The sequence below is a fragment of the Eubalaena glacialis genome, chromosome 10 (assembly GCF_028564815.1).
Source record: "Eubalaena glacialis isolate mEubGla1 chromosome 10, mEubGla1.1.hap2.+ XY, whole genome shotgun sequence".
NCBI lineage: Eukaryota > Metazoa > Chordata > Mammalia > Artiodactyla > Balaenidae > Eubalaena > Eubalaena glacialis.
The window spans coordinates 13,581,813-13,594,831 of NC_083725.1; the positions used below are offsets into that span (position 1 = coordinate 13,581,813).

The window sequence follows — 13,019 nt, forward strand, 5'->3', positions numbered from 1 at the left end:
TAGTTCTATTTTTAATTTTTTGAGGAAACGCCGTACTGTTTCCATAGTGACTGCACCAATTTACATTCCCACCAAAAGTGCCCAAAGGTTCCCTTTTCTCCACATCCTGACTAATACTTATTATTTGTTCTTTTTGATAATAGCCATTCTGACAGGTGTGAGGTGATATTGTGGTTTTGATTTTCATTTCCCTGATGATTAGTGATGTTGAGCAACTTTTTATATACCTGTTAGCCATCCATATGTATTTTTTGCAAAAATGTCTATTCAGCTCTCCTGCCCATTTTTTAATTGGATTGTTTGGGGTTTTTGCTATTGAGTTGTATGAGTTCTTTACATATTTTGGATATGAACGCCTTGTCAGACATATGATCTGCAAATATTTTCTTTCATTCAGTAGGTTGCCTTCAGCGTGATGTCCCACTTGATTTTTGCTTTTGTTGCCTTTGCTTTTGAATCAGATTCAAAAAATCATCACCAAGACCTCTGTAAAAAAGCTTACCGCCTATGTTTTCTTCTAGGAGCTTTATGGTTTCAGGTCTTATGTTCAAGTCTTTAGTCCATTTTGAGTTCATTTCTGTGTATGCTGTAAGATAGTGGTCCAATTTCATTCTTTTGCATGTGGCTGTCCAGTTTTCCCAACATCATTTATTGAAGAGACTGTTCTTTCCCCATTGTATATTCTTGGCTCTTCTGTTGTAAATTAGTTGGCCATATGTATGGGTTTATTTCTGGGCTCTCTATTGTGTCCCACTGATCTATCTGTCTGTTTTTATGCCAATACCATACTATGACTTTGTAATATAGTTTGAAACTAGAGAGTGTGATATCTTCCAGCTTTGGTCCTCTTTCTCAAGATTGCTTTAGCTATTCAGGAACTTTTGTGGTTCCATACAAATTTTAAGATTGTTTGTGCTAGTTCTGTGAAAAATGCCATTGGAATTTTGATAGGGATTGCACTGAATCTGTAGATTGCTTTGGGTAGTATGGACATTTTAACAATATTAATTCTTCCAATCCATTGAGCACTTGTTGCCCGTTTTTGAACTTCATATAAATGGAATCATACAGTATGTAGTTTTTTGTATCTGGGTTCTTTCACTCATCCTTATATCCATGAGATTCACTCACATTGTTGTGTACAGCAGTTATTTGTTATTTTTTTAATCACTGAATAGTGTTCCATTGTCTGAATATTCCACAATTTATTCATTCATTCTACTGTTGATGAGTTGTTTCCAATTTGTGTTATTATGAATAAATATGCTATGAATACTTTTGTTTATGCCTTTTGGATGACATATGCACTCATTTCTCTTGGCTATTTACCCAGTAGTGAGATTGCTGAATTATATAAAGCTATATACTTAGCTTTAATAACTATTTCCAAACAGTTTTCCAAAGTAGTTGTACCAATGTACATTCTTCCAGCAAGGTATGAGATTTTCAGTGGCTCCAATCTTGACCAACAGTGGTAACCTCAGTTTTAAAAATTTTAGCCATTTGGGGGAGGGTGGTGTAGTGATATCTCATTGTGGTTTTAATTTGCATTTCCCTGATGACTAATGATCATGAATGTCTTTTAATATGTATATTGGCCACTTGGATATACAAAATGCCTGTTCAAGTCCTTTGCCCATTTTTAAATTGGCTTGTTTGGCTTTTTGTTTGTAGGAGCTCTTTATATACTCTGGATATGAGTCTTTTGATGGATCTATGTATTATGCATGCCTGCTCCCAGTGTGGGGTTTGCCTTCTCTTTTTTGCATGTGATTTTTTTAAAAATTTTTAACTGTTGTAAAATATACACAACATGAAATGTATCATTTTTAAGTGTATAGATCAGTGACATCAAATATATTCATATCTGCAATCACCACCACCATCTATCTCCAGAACCTTTTCATCTTCCCAAGCTGGAACTCTGTACCCATTAAACACTAACTCCCCATTCTCTTCTCCCTCCAGTCCCTGGCAACCACTGTTCTACTTTCTATCTCTATGAATTTGACTATCCTAGGAACCTCATATAAATTAGAATCATATAATATTTGTCCTTTTGTGACTGCCTTATTACACTTAGCATAATGTCTTCAAGGTTCATCCATGTTGTAGCATGTGTTAGAATTCCCTTCCCCTTTAAATCTGAATAATATTCCACTGTATGGATAGACCACATTTTATTTATCTATTCATCCATTGATGGACACTGAGTTATTTCCACCCTTTGGCTACTGTGAATAATGCTGCTATAAACATGGGTGCATTGCCCTGTCTTTGGTGAAGAAATATTCTTATTTTTTTTAAGTCAGATTTATTGAGGTATAATTTACATTCATTCTTTTTAGGTACTACAGTCTATAAATTCTGAAAACACATGCAGTCATACAGCAATCAAGACAGAGCATTTTTTTTTATAAATTTACTTATTTATTTTTGGCTGCATTGGGTCTTTGTTGCTGTGCACGGGCTTTCTGTAGTTGTGGCAAGCGGGGTCTACTCTTCGTTGCAGTGCGTGGGCTTCTCGTTGCAGTGGCTTCTCTTGCTGCGGAGCACGGGCTCTAGGCACACAGGCTTCAGTAGTTGTGGCACGTGGGCTCAGTAGTCGTGGCGCACGGGCTTAGTTGCTCGGCGGCATGTGGGATCTTCCCAGACCAGGGATTGAACCCATGTCCTCTGCCTTGGCAGGTGGATTCTTAACCACTGCACCACCAGGGAAGCCCCAGTTATCTATTTTATACATAGTAGTGTATATATGTCAATCCCAATCTCCCAATTCATCCCACCCCCCTTCTCCCCTTGGTATCCATACGTTTGTTCTCTATATCTGTGTCTCTATTTCTGCTTTGCAAATAAGTTCATCTGTATCATTTTTCTGGATTCCACATATAAGCCATATTATACGATATTTGTTTTTCTTGATAGAACTCTTACAAATACTGTATGATTTTACTTATATGTGGAACCTAAAAACCAAAACAAACAAAACAAAATTAAAACTGACTCATAGATACAGAGAACAAATGGGTGGTTGCCAGAGGGGCAGTAGGTGGAGGTGGCAAAATAGGTGAAGGGGATTAACAGGTACAAACCTCCAGTTATAAAATAAATAAGGCACAGGGATACAATATACAGCATAAGGAATACAGTCAATAATACTGTAATAACTTTGTATGGGGACAGATGGTTACCAGACTTATTGTGGTGATCATTTCATAATGTATGCAAATGTTGAATCACTATGTAGTAACCTGAAACTAACATAATATCGTATGTCAATCATATTTCAATTTTTAAAAGGAAAAAAGTTTAATTAAAATTTTTAAAAATTTTTGAAAGAACTCTCTTGTAAAAGCCTATAAAACTTGTTTTAATGTTATAGGACTATTCAGAATTTTGGTAAGTGACATATCTTCTAGGGATTTGTCCATTTTATCTAACCTCAAATTCATAGATGGTATTATTTGTTGACATTATTTTATTATTTTTAAACATTGTTGTATCTGTAGTTATATCCTCTTTTCACTCATACTGTTAATTATATATGTCTTTTTCTCTCCTCTCTCTCCCTTCCTCCCTCTGTCTCCTAATTACACCAGGGATTTGTCTATTTGTTTATCTTCTTGAAAAACCAACTTTAACTTTTGTTGAGTCTTTCTACTGCATCAGTGTTTTCTGTTCCACTGATTTCTGCTCATATTTTTACTATGTCCTTCCTTCTGCTTTCTTTGGGCCTATTCTGCTGTTCTTTTCTCAACCACTTAGTTTGGATACTTATATTAATGTTCATCAGCCTTTTTTCTTTTCTAATATAAGAATATAAAACCATAAATTTCCCTTGAAACATTTTTGCTGTATCCTACAAGTTTTTATATGTAGTATTTCCATTATCATTCAGTTTTAATTACTTTTTTTTTAACGTGACATCTAACGTTGCCAACTTTATTTTGTGCATTTGTATAAGAACATTTAGTTTACAGGTTTCGGGGCTCTCTCAAACTGTATAATTTGCTTTGAGAAGTACACTCAATACAATTTTTTAATTGTTTAAAGCTGCATTCAACATCAAACTTACCTTAGGTAACTTTTGACAACTTACATCTGTGGACAAAGCTAATAGTGTTTTTTTGTTTGTTTGTTTAGCATGTTTTTTTTTTTAATTAATTAATTAATTTATTTATTTATGGCTGTGCTGGGTCTTCGTTTCTGTGCGAGGGCTTTCTCCAGTTGCGGCAAGTGGGGGCCACTCTTCATCGCGGTGCGCGGGCCTCTCACTATCGCGGCCTCTCTTGTTGCAGAGCACAGGCTCCAGACGCGCAGGCCCAGCAGGTGTGGCTCACGGGCCCAGTTGCTCCGCGGCATGCAGGATCTTCCCAGACCAGGGCTCGAACCGTGTCCCCTGCATTGGCAGACAGATTTTCAACCACTGCGCCACCAGGGAAGCCCTAATAGTGTTTTTTTAAACATCAACAGCACCTTGCCTGAACAGGACTCTAAAGAAATTAATATATTGAAAAAACATATTTGAACCCTTATTTGATTACTTTAATTGCACCATTAAAACATTTGACTTAAATTATTGGACCATTCCAGTCAGTGTACTGTTCTGATTTATCATTGTGTAGGCCAATTGGCCTGTCAGTGCGCATGTCTTTTTCGCTGGTCTTATAATTTTTGTGCAATAATTAAAGGCCAAGGACTAGATGCACTATTGTGTAAAGAGATTACACATGACTGTACCCTACTGCACTTAATCAAATAGTATGTGGGGATTTACAATCGCTTGCACTGCTTCACAAAATAAATAGCTCATGTCAAATACTAGATAAGCATCTAAGTTATTTCTACTTAATCCTGTTTAGATAATAGGGACAGAATAAACTGTGGTACAGAATAAACCTGGGCCCTCAGCTGCCAGTAGCAGCTTCAGTTTCTTGGGTGGTCAGGGCACCCGTTCTGTTAGAGGATCCAAAGTAGACCACACCCTGATATAAGGTAGGCGCTATTATCCTCGATTCGTATTTTTTAGAGTCCTGCTCCTGAGCTAGAGTTTACACCAACTGCCTACTACCCCTGCTAACTTGGGGCCCCCCTCCAGTTATTAAGCACCAAAGCGGCTAGACATGGCACTTGTGCATACCTGCCCTTCAACACGTGCTGCCTTGTACTCAGAAATGATGCACGTTTCACCTAAATCCAGGAGGGATCGTTATCACCTAGAACGTGGATTACGAAGGAGTGACTGTGCATTTATCTAGGTGCCTATGTTGTGCCCCGCAATGCACAGAACCCTGTCACTGTAAGCTGTTCAAGCTATCTGGGCCATATCCAAATAAGCAGTTGACCCTAAACGGCGGTTTTTCTAAGTAGTCCGCGAATACACCTCACCCAGACGAGTTCAGCCCGTGCAGCTCAAGACCGGGAGCCAGTTCGTGTCAAGTGCACTACGGCCCTCAGTCTGTTCAAGGCCACAGCCGGATTCTCATCTCCCCTCCCTGCAGACGCCCTCCACGCCGCGGTTAAATGAACCTGCCCGTCTCACTGATTTCCACGGAGAGGACACTCGGACTCACAGGACAGGCACAGGAATAAGCAGAGACTGCAGGACCCCCGAAGTCTTCCCCAACCCCCAACCCCGGCAGCCCAGGGCCGCCGTCTAGCTCGCGGTTAAAAAGGCCACCGCCGCGGGGGGTAGACGGCCCCAGTTATGCGCAAGCGCGTGCTGCTCTGGCGCTGCAGCCTGACACCCCCCCCCCCCCCCCGCCCCACCCGCCCGGCGCCACGCGCAGGCGCGGCGAGGGCTCAAAGGCAGCACGTTTAATTACTTTTAAATGTATGCGATGCTTTCTTCTTGATTCATGAGACAGGTTTTGTTTTTTTTTCCAAATATATAGAAAATATTTTAAATTGTCCTTTTGTTATAAACTTCTAATTGAATTGTTTTGTAAACAGAGAGTCTATTATAATGCTTACACTTTAAAATATGTAGGGAAATTTTATCATTAATTTTTATGAATGTTCCGTGTATGCTTGGGGAAAAAAAAGTTTTCTCATTGTTCGATGCCAAATTTTATATAGGTCCATTAGAAAAAGTCTGTGTTGTGTTTCCATTCATTATACCATTGCTGATATATATATTTCTACTTATCAATAATCAAGAAAGATGCATTGAAATCTTCCACTAAAATGAAGGATTGTTCATTTTTTCCTTATTGTACTATTAATGATAGATGTGACTTGAATCTCTTTGGATACTGCCTGTCCTTCATTCTTTCTCTTCTCTCCTTCTGACTTTAATTAGACATTTATCAAACCATCTGATTCTAGCTTCTCTCTCTTAATTTCTCATATTCTCCATCTCCTTTTCCTCTTTGTGGCGTTCTGGATAATTTCTCCAAATACATCTTTCCGTTTACTACTTTTTTCTTCAACTGTGTCTGTCAAAACTGTGCTTTTTAAACCTATCCACTGAGTTTTCATGTCAACAGTTACGTTTTTCATTTTGAGGTGATCCTTTTTTTTGAGGTTACATTCATATAACTTGAAATTAATCATTTGAAGTCAGTAGCATTTAGTACATTCACAATATTGTACAACCACCACATTTGGTTTTTTTTATTTCAGATCTGTTTGTTCCTGATAATTTCCTATTATGTGCTCTTTGTAATTATATTTCTTTGAAGCACTACATTTTTATACATTTAATTCTTTAAACATTTCCTATATAACTAGTCTATATTGAATATCTGACACTCCATCATCTGCAGCCCTTGGAATGTACTGTTCATTGGTGTCCATTGTTTCTGTGGCTCTCAGGCACAGTAACTTGGCTTCTCATGGGTTTGGTCATCTTTATTCAAGAGCTCATAGTAATAATCTGTGAGGGTCCTTTGAGCCTAACTTGAGAAAGCTTTCTTCCAGAGAGGGTTTGCCTCTAAGTACTCTGCTTGCTGGAAGGCACCTCCAAACAAAACCACCTCAGCCTCCATTGAGAGTCTGGCTCAGAAAAGGAATCCAGGCTCAGCATCTCCATCCCAACTTCCAATGTCAGTGAACACATGGTGGTGTGGATATATGATCCTACCTCAGGGCTCTCCCCCCACCCCACCCCCATGCCTACTGGTCCAGCTGGTTCCCACCACCCTGCTCCACCCCAGCCCCTGATCCAGCCACCTCAGCTACCCTGGGGGGAGTGAGAAGCTCCTTCTACAACTCTTCGCCATCAAATCCCAGGCGCTAGCTGCCACAGATGGGGCTCTAGCCACTCTACGACTAGATCATGATTGTTTGTTTTTGATGGTGGGCCTCTGGAGACCTCTCCTTTTGTGAGAACAGTGATGCATCAAAGATTATGTCCTATCTGGGGTCAAGCTGTGGTGCAGCAGGGGACTCTCTGAGCCCCCAGTAGTCATGATTCTGGTCCACTTCAACATTTACCCATAATTAAGCTGATATTTCTATCTCCACCCTGTGTCTCTGTCTCTCAATTGGCTGTGAATTCAGGCATGGAAAGGGGATTTATTTATTGGGTCCCCTCAAATGCCAAAAGAGCACAGCCGGGAAGAATTGGGAAACACATAAGGGGGTTGTGTGAGCATGGACTGCCCTCTCTGAGCCTGTTTCCTCTAAAATAAAATGAGTATAATCCTACCTGGGCTGACTAGTCCCAGGGTCATTGTACAATTAAATGAAAAGACAGGTGGGGAAGATCTTTGAAAGCTGAAATAACTCAATAAATTTACAGGATTGTTAGTACTGCAAACATTATTACTGCTAAAATTAACTATAATAACCAGCACCAGGGTTTCATGAACCAGCTCCACAGACAGGAAAGATGGAAAATCTTCACAATGCTCTTGGGTTTCCTGCTTTGGCAATGGTGTGGAGACATGGTGACAGCCAGTTTCTCAACTGCAGTTATTTTGTTTCATGCCCTTGAAATAAAATATTTCATGCCCATTTCCTGCAAAAATGCCACCCAGATAAAGTTCTTGAGCCATCATTCTCAAGGCATTGACTAATGAGCTTGTTATTTTCAGCCTAAAGAGCCCTCTCTTTTCCTCTTCCCTTAATTAGATGTACCCCCGCACCCCACTATTTGAACACACTCCCTTACGTGAAAAGAGGTCAAAGTTGCAACTGAGTTCTGCTAAATGTGGCAATTCAATATTTTTCAACCTTTTTTTACTGCAACTCATAGTAACATACACAATTTACACAGCAACCCAGTACAAATACACGCACACACACACACACACACACAGATTTTCATAAAGCAATTCCTACCTTACATATCACGTATTTTCATATTTTCAATCCTATTCTATCCTATACTATTATAGTCTATTTGATTTTTTTAAATTATGGTCACAACTTATTAAACTGATTTGCAACTTGAAAAACATGGGAGAGTAACAAAGGAGGGTGTATGTCCCCCTCTTAAGGTCCTGAAGAAAGACATGGGCTTCTCCCCTGCATCTCTCGATATGTGTTAGAGACAGTACAGTTTAACCCAGAAGCAGGGATGACCAGGGTGAGGTCTAATTCCTCTTTTCTCCGAGGCAATGCCTGCCTTCCTTCCTCTCGTCCTTCCTTCACAAAATATGTATTGTGCACCTATTATTTGCCAGGCACTGTGCTAGGTGCTGAGAACACAAAGATAAGTGAGACTGTGGTACAACTCCCCAGAGGGGACAGACACCCCCTCAGCTAATCAAAGGCTTAATGGTTAAACCCAATGGGTTAATGAAAGAAACCCAGGGAATGTGAGAGGCCAAGCCTCCTCCCCATCCTGATGCTCATTCCATGTGAAAGTGGTTCCACAACACTACCCTCCTGGCCCCTCTCTACCCTCCACACACTTCACCCCAAGGGAGGTGGAGGAATCTGTCTGGTGATTTTGGAAGGAAAACCTGGCATGTGTGACCCTGACATTTTCTTTTCCTTTTCTTCTCAAATCAAACTGCCTTGGCAGTGGGCATCTCTTACCCTGTCCTCCAGGCTGAAAGTTTTACAGAGGACCTGCCCCAGCACTGCCTGGGACGAGGTGGGTAAATGGATCACATTCTAGAGTTTAGTGTTATGAAGCCCACATAAAAAGTCACAGTCTCTTGGTGGGTGAAAGATCGATGTTGTTTAAGGGTACAAACTTGCAACAAGTAGCAATAAGACATAGAGATCTAATGCACAGTATAATTAAAATAAACAATATTGTACTATAATTATGTAATGTGATAAATATCACTACAACAGCAATCATATTACAATATATAATATATCAAAGTAACAGTTGTACACCTTACGTTTATACAATGCTCTATGTCAAATTTATTCAATTTTTTTAAAAGTCACAATCACCAACAACAGCTCTTTCATAACGCAATAACTCATCTCCAACTGCCTGATACCCTGTCACCCTGTCTTCATATTCATTGTTCCAGGATTTAGGCAAGGAGGAGGGGTGCTATTTAGAGGTCCTCCTTGCACACCCAGCATCTCCCACAAGTGAATCTTAGCCCTTCCCAATGCACATCCCCATCCTGGCTTCTTGCTGTCTCTTTCTACCCCTCTCACCAGTGTTTTGCTTCTCAAAAACCCAGGAACCAAGTTGGCAAAGACAGCCATCTCCACAACGGGCAGATGCGGGAGAAGATCCTCCAAAAAAGACACACATGTCTTTAGTGAGCAGAGGGGGAAAGAGGCTGTAACACTCACATCCACAGGGTGATCCACAGATCCAACCCTCATCTCGTTCTTAAAGCCCAGATCCAATCACCTTACCCCCACTTATAACCTTCCGATGTCTCGTAACAAAACCTCTTCCCTCCACTGGGAGAGCTAGAACTCTTCTCCTTTAAGGCAATCCCGAGTCCCCTCTTCTATAATACTTTCTCTGACTCTTATTGCTGCCAAAATATTGGCTCCCTGTACACCCATGCCGAAATGAGATACGGAGACAGAGTTTTGGAGGAGAAAGAAAGGGTGGCTTTATTCTTTGCCAGGCAAAGAGGGGAACACAGCAGGCTAGCACCTCAAGAACTGTGCCCCCCTCCCTGGGGAATAGGGAGAGGTCTTATAGTCAGGGCTCATGGTCAGGGGTATGTCATAAGGATCAAGGCAGTAACAGTCCTTCATTCTTCTTTCTTCTGCAGAGTTTCAAAAGGGTGGGGTTGCTGACAAGATTAGGGTGTGTGCAGGGTGTCTGGTGGTCTCCTAATCTTGATGAGCTTCTCTGGTCCCTTTAATCTTGCCTCAGGTGGTTTCCTGGCTGCTCCTCCCTTGATTTGCAACTGTTCGAATCTGCCCTTTGGAACTCAGGGAAGGTCATGGAGGCTGGAGTCTTGCCTACAAGAAATGGAGGACAAAAAGGCCTCCATGCCTGGGAGCCCCATAGGGCCCTGCTCGGTTTCTCCCTGGGCAGAGGGATGTGAGCTCGGGAAGCATATTTAACTAGTTTCTGTCACAATGGTTTAATGCAAGTATTGGCTAATGTGCTTTGCTTTTTAAGATTCAATGAAATTGGCTAGAATCCCATTCCCACCTCCATCCCCGTCCCTCTGGAATTCTAAAGGGCATATACAGCTAATGGAGTCTCTAGTCACCACTGCTTCAGCCGTACTTTGCCTAATTTGTTCAATAAACAGGTGCATTGTCTTCTCATAATGCTGCCCCTACTCTGCACTAAAATGATCCAGATATGAAATTCACACACACAGAGAGGCCTTTATATATTTAGTAGATTTGACTAAAGGTTTGTAGGAGTTACATTACAGAACCCAAATGATTTAAAATGAAATACTAGGCATCCTGTTCTAAGAATTCTATCAAGACACTTTCCACCTCTCCACCTATTACTTGGCCCTCTCTTTTGCCCTCTGTGATGTCCAATTCCTATAGATTTCTTACACAGATTCGTTTGGGTATCACTCTCCTTTCTCAGAATCCAGCCAATCCTCACTCCCAGCTCCTCCCCTTCCACCTCCACATGGCTCTTCGGAAAACTTTTCTAAATGGACGTAGTTTCCCCCAAAGAGCAATTGCAGTACAGGTTGTAATTGAAATAATTTTCACTCCACTGTATATGGTCATGTTTGTTATAATTGTGTAACAGGGAAGAGCCAAATCTGACTACATGTTGGATCTGTTTCTTTTACTTTACCTTTGCTCTCTGCTGCTTTTGTTCACTAAAAGGATACTGTCTATACATAATGGCCTGCCTCGGGCAACCCTGCCCCTCTGCCTGAATGTTAAACCAAAGTGCCTTTTTTCAGGGAAACATCCAGACCCTGTCCACCTGTGGATGGCTGCAAGAAAGAAGAAATTAACACATCCCCTCCCCAAGGCTGGCCGTTCCAGGGGACAATTGCAAAACTTATGGCCTTTTTACTTTATTTCCTCATCTCCTCCCCCTCTCTGTTCTTTAAAAGAAACTGGCATCCAAACCCCAATAAGATGTTTTTTGGGAGACATTAGTCTGCCATCTTCTCGGTCTGCCGACTTTCCAAATAAAGTCGTATTCCTTGCCTCGATACCTCATCTCCGATTTATTGGCCTGTCATGCGGTCAGCAGAGCGAGCTCGGACTCTCGGTAACAACTGCATGTTTTTAAATATTGTTCTCTAGAAACAGAGAGCATCTGGGAGCAGCTAGAGGGCAGGATCTGCACAGGTCTTCCTGTTCTTTTTTTTTTTTTTTTTTATTTATTTATTTATTTATTTATGGCTGTGTTGGGTCTTCGTTTCTGTGCTAGGGCTTTCTCTAGTTGTGGCAAGCGGGGGCCACTCTTCATCGCGGTGCGCGGGCCTCTCACTATCGCGGCCTCTCTTGTTGCGAAGCACAGGCTCCAGACGCGCAGGCTCAGTAATTGTGGCTCACGGGCCCAGTTGCTCCGCGGCATGTGGGATCTTCCCAGACCAGGGCTCGAACCCGTGTCCCCTGCATTGGCAGGCAGATTCTCAACCACTGCGCCACCAGGGAAGCCCCTTTCCTGTTCTTCTTGTGGCAGGTAATCTTGAAGATATTTATGATTTCCTCCTTGCCATTTCCGTTTTCCCTTTCCTCTCTCCAATCGACAATTCCTGTTCTTCCTCGCTTCTGGGAGGGCAAAGACTGCTGGTTGTTATTCTTGTTCTTGTAGTATCTGAAGCCCCACATTTTAGCTGTGCTCATAGTCATCCAGCGTAAAGACATTTGCCAACCTCCCTCATAATTAGATGTGGCCATGTGACCAAATTCAGTCCATCACGTATGAGCAGAAGTGATGTGCACTTAAAGGGAAGGGGCACTTCCTTCCTCTCCCTTCTTCCTCTTTCTGCTGGCCAGATGTGGGCCCAGGGACATGATGGGGAGCTCTCGGGGACCGTGAAGATAAGAGCAACATCCCAGAGTGTGACAGAGCAGAAGGTCAGAAGTGTGAATCCCCAGCCCCATGTCAGCCCGGATGCCCACGTTCACACTGGTTCATGAGATAAAAATTAAGTCCCATCATGTTTAAGCCACTGTATTTTGGGTTCCTTTGTTACAGCAACCAAACACGAATCCTAACTATATTAGTTTCTTAGGGCTGCCATAACAAAATGCCCCAGACGGAGTGGCTTAGACAACAGAAATTTACTTTCTCACAGTTCTGGAGGCTGGAAGTCTGAGGTCAAGGTTTCAGCAGGGCTGGTTTCCTCTAAGGCCTCTCTCCTTGGCTTGTAGATGGCCGCCTTCTTCTGGTGTTTTCACATGGTCTCCCTGCTGTGCTTGTCTGTGTCCAAATCTCTTCTCATGAGGACACCAGTCATTTTGGGTTAAGGCTCAACCCGAAGATTTCATTTTTAACGTAATTACCTCTTTGAAGCCCTTATCTCCAAATGCTGTTACATTCTGAGACACCAGGAGTTAGGACTTCAACACAGGAATTTTGCGGGGACACAATTAAGCCCATAACACTAATGAATACGCTTCTCTTCCTGGCTTCTGTTTTCCCGAGTGGATAGGCTAGATGTCCCTGAGGGAGAAGAGAAATGCTTGGAAGC

The 13,019-nt window shown here is 41.7% G+C and overlaps 1 non-coding gene across 1 annotated transcript; it reads right to left on the reverse strand.

The window, feature by feature from the left end:
* Positions 1 to 5,652: 5,652 nt before the first annotated feature.
* LOC133100183 (small nucleolar RNA SNORA76) lies at positions 5,653 to 5,815 on the reverse strand. The gene has a single exon (XR_009702423.1). It is a non-coding gene; the product is annotated as a small nucleolar RNA SNORA76 (small nucleolar RNA).
* Positions 5,816 to 13,019: the final 7,204 nt, after the last annotated feature.